Consider the following 6399-nt stretch of genomic DNA (forward strand, 5'->3'; position numbering starts at 1 on the left):
TTTTTTTGAATAACAGAGTTACATTTGCTATTTTCCAACCTAATAGATCCTTTCCAAACTCCAAATCATTATACTCATATAAAAACACATTGAAAGGTTTTGATTTGACTTTATGGTTGTAAATAATGATAGTGTCCCTATTTTGCAGTATTCAGTTATCTCTAAGGTTGCACAAATAGTCGCTAAAAGTAATTTTAAATGCATTTTTCCAAAGGTGGGTGCCATTGGATTGATTTATTTTGTTACCAAAATGATTTCTATCTGTTCAGGATTGATTAGTATTTAAGACCTATTATGCGGTTGCACTCCTAGACTAATATGTTTATCATAAAGTTATATATGTTGGCAGAACTGAAATACTCCCTTTGATTTCTATTACATATGACCATTTATTCTGAAGGGTCAGTCTCTGATTGTTTGCTTGTCAGAAAGCCACTTAATTGTGTTCCAAGTCCTGGAAATGACTTGTTCTCCAAAGTAAGTAAAGAAATAAATGCCATTGTAGGAAATGTTCTAAAATCTAGTTTCCTGATTTGTGCTGAGCATACCTTAATAAATCTGCATCTGCAGACCTTAAGGAGAGACACGCCTTATAGTCTGTTTTTTTCTTTTTCCTGTAATACTGTTTTTGGTCTCATTTACTTCTTCTGGAAAGAAATCTAGGGGCTACTTTGGGAAGTTCCTTTGTTGTGATTTCTATCCCTGGACTTGACCTGCTGTACAGATTGTAATCAGGTCAGCCAGTTGGACCACGTTGAATATGTGTTCCCTGTTTAGGGTTGTTAATCTGGTCCAATCAGGGAGCCCTGGCGAACAGATAAGAACAGGAGTGTCAGAGGTTCTCTTCACTCTGAGAGCTGGCTCTGAGGCAGCTGCATCAGTGTCAAAGTCTTTCCATGTGTAAATAAAGTGTGACTTGGTGACAGGATACCAACCTTTGTTGAGTTACTTCTCCTACCCGGTAATTTGGCAATAAAAAGTAGCATCTGAACACTGTAAGGATCCACCTCCTGTTTACTTGGCCCTTACTCCCGCTGAACATTTGAATATTGAAAAGAATTGGAGAACTACGGATGCTGGAAATCAGAATTGAAATCAGAAAATCTCAGCAGGACTGGCAGCACTTGTGGAGAGAAAGCAGAGTTAGCGTTTCAGGCCCACTGACCCTTCACCTGAATATTCTGAATATGTGTTTGAATATTCAACTTTTGATGCTCATAATGTATTTTATGATTTGTATCTGCTCTGATATTGTTCTCTCTTTCAAAACTGCAGTCACCGAGCTACTCAAATCCAGGACCAACTCTGTCTTTGAAGCTGTTCCATCAGTTTTCTGCCAGAGACACAGCACTGATTTTGGCCCTCATCAGAGCAACAAATTACATTCTCTAAGACTGTAACTGTGGTGCACCTTCTCTCCTCATCCTTTTCAGCTCTGTGCAAATTGTGGAATGAAAGGCTTTGGCAAAGGTGTGGGTAGCACAGATTGTTAATGGCACAATCAGTAGGTGATCAGACCTATGCAAGAAATCCAGATATGGCCTCTGCACAGCTATCAGGAATGCCAAAAGCCAGTACCAGACCAAGCTCAAGGCCCAAACCTACCAAACAGACTCCCGCTGCCTGTGGCAAAACCTAAACCTTACTGAATATAAAGTGAAACAGAACAAGATATGGGACAAAGACACATCCCTCCCTGACACACCCAATGTTTTCTATGCTAGGCTCGAGCAGAATGCCAGCAGACTGGTGACGCCTGCCCCGACAGCCCCAGCCACACCTGTGCCCGCTGAGCCTAGTTCAGCCTTCCTGAGAGTCAACCCAAGGAAAATAACAGGCCTGGACAGTGTCCCCAGCCAAGCTCTCAGATCCTACACAGACCAACTGGCGGAGGTATTCACCAAAATCTTCAACCTCTCCCTCCTACAAGCCGAAGTCCCCACCTGCTTCAACAAGACTACCATCATCCCCATACCCAAGAAAACATGCAATGAGCCCTAATGACTACTGCCCAGTGGCTCTGACCTCAATAATCTTGAAGTGCTGCGAGAGGCTGGTCATGGCCCACAACAGCTCCAGAGCCCCAGCATGCCTCAGTACCCTAAAGTTTGTCTACTGATATAGGTCCACAGCCAACACCATATCCCTAACGCTGCACTCATCTCTGGAACATCAAAGACACCAATGTCAGATTCCTGCTCATTGATTACAGCTCCACCTTCAACACCATTATCCCCTCCAGACTTTGTGACCTCGGTCTCAGCTCTACCCTCTAGAACTGGATCCTCAGCCCTCAATCAATGAGGATAGGTAACTGCACCTCCTCCACGATAACACTCAAGATTGGAGCCCCCCCCCCCCCCCCCCCCAAGGGTGCATCTGAGCCACCTAATGTACTCCTTACACACCCCCGACAGAGTTGCCAAATTCCAAATGATTGCCATCTACAAGTTCACTGATGACACCACCATAGTAGAATGGATATCTAACAACAAGTCAAAATACAGAAAGGAGGTAGGGGACTTGATGATATGGTGCAATGAAAACAACATCTCTCTCAACTTCAGCAAAATGAAAGAACCCATCATTGACTTCACAAGGACAGGAGAAGAACATAGCCCCATCTACAAAAATGGACTTGAGGTTGAGATGGTGGAGAACATCAAGTTCCTCGGAGTGACAATAACTGACAACCAGTCTTGGACTTCCCACGTGGATGCAGTGGTCAAGAAGACGTGACAACGTCTCTTCTTTCTCAGATGTTTTAGCAAATTTGGCATTTCCATTGGGACTCGCACCAAATTCAACAGATGCACCATTTAAAGCATAGTGTCCGGGTGCATAACGGCCTGGGATGGCAACTGCTCTGCCCAGGGTCGTAAGAAACCATAGAATGTTGTGTGCACAGCCCAGGCATTCGAGGAAGCTGACCTTCCATCCATGGACTCCAATTACACAGCTTGTTGCTGCCAGAAGGCTGCTAAACATCGTCAAAGACCCATCGCACCCTGGTAATGCTCTCCTACAACCTCTTCCATCAGGCAGAAGATACAGAAACTTGAACACATGCACCAGCAAGTTCAGGAACTGCTTCTCTCCGGCTAGTATTAGACTGATGAAGGGACTCTATAACCTCAAATAGCACTGATCTTGCTAATGTTGATCACGCAATGTAACCTGTATGCCTCTGTCTATGTTTTTTGGTCTGTACGTCCTTGCTGACTATGATCTGCCTGTACTGCTCATAAACCAAGCTTTTCACTGTACTCTGTATAAATGACAATAAATCAATTAATTAAATGGCAGAGACAGGAAGATTGTAGAAATATCAAATGTGGGGCATGATATTGTGGCGCTGTGGTGGGGAGGTGTGTGGAATAATCACTGCTACTCCACTTGACTTTAAAAGATACTGTGAAGGCATTTGTTCGATGCTTCCTAAGGCCTGGAAAACCTGGTCTACGGCTCAAAAAATAAAATTGGGCCTCACAATCTCAGTAGCACATCTCAAAAACTGGTCAGACCCGGCACTCAAGAGAATGTTAGTCTTGTCTCCCAGTCTGCCTCCACTAAAACAGGTGGCTGGATTTTTTGAAATTTTATAACGCAAGTTGAGTTTAAACATAGACTGGTTGATAATAGAAGGAAAGTGAAATGAATTTTCATTCCTGTCTAAATTGTGATGAAATAGTCTGTTTTCTAAAATTAGTCTAATTTTTCTTTTCATTGAATTTATAGAACCGGCCCCATCCAGGCACTGTTGTAACTGTAGTGATTCTTGCACTGCTGGCTTTCCTATCTGCAAGCTGCATTGTTAGAAAGTATTGCTTTCCTCAAAGGTAAAGAATTTTCAATTGTTCATTTAAGTCAGTATGTATACAACATTGACTCTGCGATTAGCAGCAATGCTTTCAACTGTCTGAATTCCCTCCTCTAAAATTTTCCCCCTCCAACATTCAAAGTCTTTAATAAAACTATAGATCCTGGTTCTTGAATGTGTGTCTCCATCCTTGGCTCATTTTCTCTTGAATAAGTTTTATTGAAGCACTTAGTGTTTCCTTTGCCCAATATTAAAGATTTAGTAAATGTAAATTGTTGGTGTAGAGTAAAAAGGGAAGCATTTCCCTTTATAAATCACCATGTACAATTTTGTGTAGCCATGCTGTCCATTAAATCAGAACTAGATACTAGAAAAGCAGCTGAGGTAAATAACAATATGATGCTTTAGTTATGTTGGTTGAAGCATGAGTAAGAACCATGGTCTTCTTTAAATAATATTCTAAAAGTTTTAATGTTTGCCTGGGAGTGGTCATCTGTGATTAAGATCTTTTTTTCTATGACTGTAACAGTCCCTTGGTGCTTTAGAATGACCATATAAACTGGCCCTAAACAATAATTAATTTCCATGTATCCCTGTTCTTATAGTTAAGAAGGGATTTTCACAAGAATGTAGATACATTGTTAATTGAGGGAAGGTTAATTTTGCTAAAAACTTCAAATAGGTTCGAGTTGTGAGAATGACTTGGGGAAGTGCGTCTGTATTAAGGCACTGCTGAAAACTCCTGAAAGTGTGTTTTCATATGTTCTCATTAAAAAGTGCAATGTATTCATGCAGACTGTCAGGAAGAAATAAAAAAATTGCACTGAAAGCTTCCCTTTGAATTGATCACTCGTGTATTTAATATGATTGCATCATGCCCCCATGTGGCAGTACAACGTTGGTGCATTCAATTAAATGGTGTATTTGTTCATCATATACATGTATGACTTTAAATTGAAAATGACACACAGTGGAATTGTCCCCATGGCAGCTTACATCTGTGCACTCACCTAGATATGTGACTTCTATAATTTCTGAACAAAGGTACCGCCTAGCTCATTGGGTCTTTGGTAATACCAGCTTCCCATGCATGTTCTAACTCCTCTAATTCACAATCTTTCTCAATACTACCTAATAGTGTTGTTCTTCAGGTGCATTCTTTCTTTTGAAAACTGCATTATCTTCAGTGGACTGGTTTGGTAAAGTATTGTGGTATGAAAAAGTCATTATGATGCAGTGTAGTACATAATAGAGAATTAAATAACAGCCTTCCTTTGTTACAGTTAGATTGAATCAGGTATCCAAGGAAAAGGCCAAGTCATCCAATTTAAATATACACTTCTTATGGGATGTATTCTAATATACATTTGATTGGCGTGTCTTTTGGATCTTAATTGTTGCTTAAATTTGCATGATCTTTTTTAATATTAAAATTTGAAGCCTATCTGCTTCAAATTGCAAAGTGCATCTGAACCTTCAGGGACGTGTGTGTAGCATTATGACTAATGATGTGCTTTGGGATTGTAATTTTCTTGATGTTTAAAAATCTTAAATATATTAACACATTACTTTGCTTGGTTGGCATTTAATGTGAAATTTATCATCAATTACACAGTAAGTGTTTTGGCAGAATGTGTAACCCATTACCTGTAATAAATCTTCAACATATCGGAAATTATGTAGTTTGAAATGAAAGTGGCATGGTGGGGTGACATATTGGGCATCATAATTTATTGCCGTGGATTAGTAGAATCAGAAATTATATTTGATCATGTTTGATTTCCCACAAGATAAGGTCCTTGTTTAAACCAAACCTCTGTAGAGGATAAGTGCTAAACATTGAGCAGGAATTGGTATTACCTTCTTGCACATAGAATTGTCGAATAAATTTAGCATAACAAAGAATTGAAAACATAGCATCTGTCCACCCTGTTTCTCATGTGCACAGGACTCGAATGAGTTGAGATAACAAAAAGGTAGGGTTTTGAAAAGGTACCAAGTGAGCTCCTGATAATTCAGTGAGTTTGCCTTTTGCGTAGCAGAGCCAAATTGAACAAGAAGGCCTCTACTTCAATTTTTTTAATGTCCAAAACAGGTCCTAAGACGTTTTAAGTAGTTTTTTTTAAAACTCGGTTGTTGTACCATTGTACAACCCCTAGCACCCTATCAAATAACCTTTGTTGCAGCTGCCTGCACTCTATAGTACCATCTACAAACATTATCTGGTTAATGGAGAGCTTTGTAAGATTTATGAGAAGACATTTTTAAACTCCTCACTACTTTAAAGTATCTCATCATTTCTTTCGCTTTGTACTGGTCGTACTCGTCCAATCATGATTGACTGTCACTTGGCTTTGATGATTTGTAGTCATGAAATAAGTAATTTCTTTTGCTTCTGAGTTCCATGCCACTACACATTTGTTTGTTGGAATTTATTTTCTCCTGTATTCACCATTTTAAAGCCTTTGGCCTTACTCCTGAGAGCATAATTGCCAGGCTTAAACTGGCAGCAGTTGCCGCTGCAAACGCTGAACTGTGAATTTTTGGTCCCCCTATTGAAGTAACTGCTATACTGGGTC

The 6399-nt window shown here is 40.1% G+C and overlaps 1 protein-coding gene across 1 annotated transcript in view; it reads left to right on the top strand.

The window, feature by feature from the left end:
• cfap20dc (CFAP20 domain containing) overlaps positions 1 to 3779 on the top strand; it is a 356705-nt gene extending 352926 nt beyond the window's left edge. Inside the window, exon 17 of the mRNA XM_059649948.1 lies at positions 3739 to 3779. The gene's annotated coding sequence lies outside the window, so the exon portion shown is untranslated. The remainder of the gene's footprint in view (positions 1 to 3738) is intronic.
• The last annotated feature ends 2620 nt before the right edge of the window (positions 3780 to 6399 follow it).

The sequence above is a fragment of the Stegostoma tigrinum genome, chromosome 11 (genome assembly GCF_030684315.1).
Source record: "Stegostoma tigrinum isolate sSteTig4 chromosome 11, sSteTig4.hap1, whole genome shotgun sequence".
Taxonomy (NCBI): domain Eukaryota; kingdom Metazoa; phylum Chordata; class Chondrichthyes; order Orectolobiformes; family Stegostomatidae; genus Stegostoma; species Stegostoma tigrinum.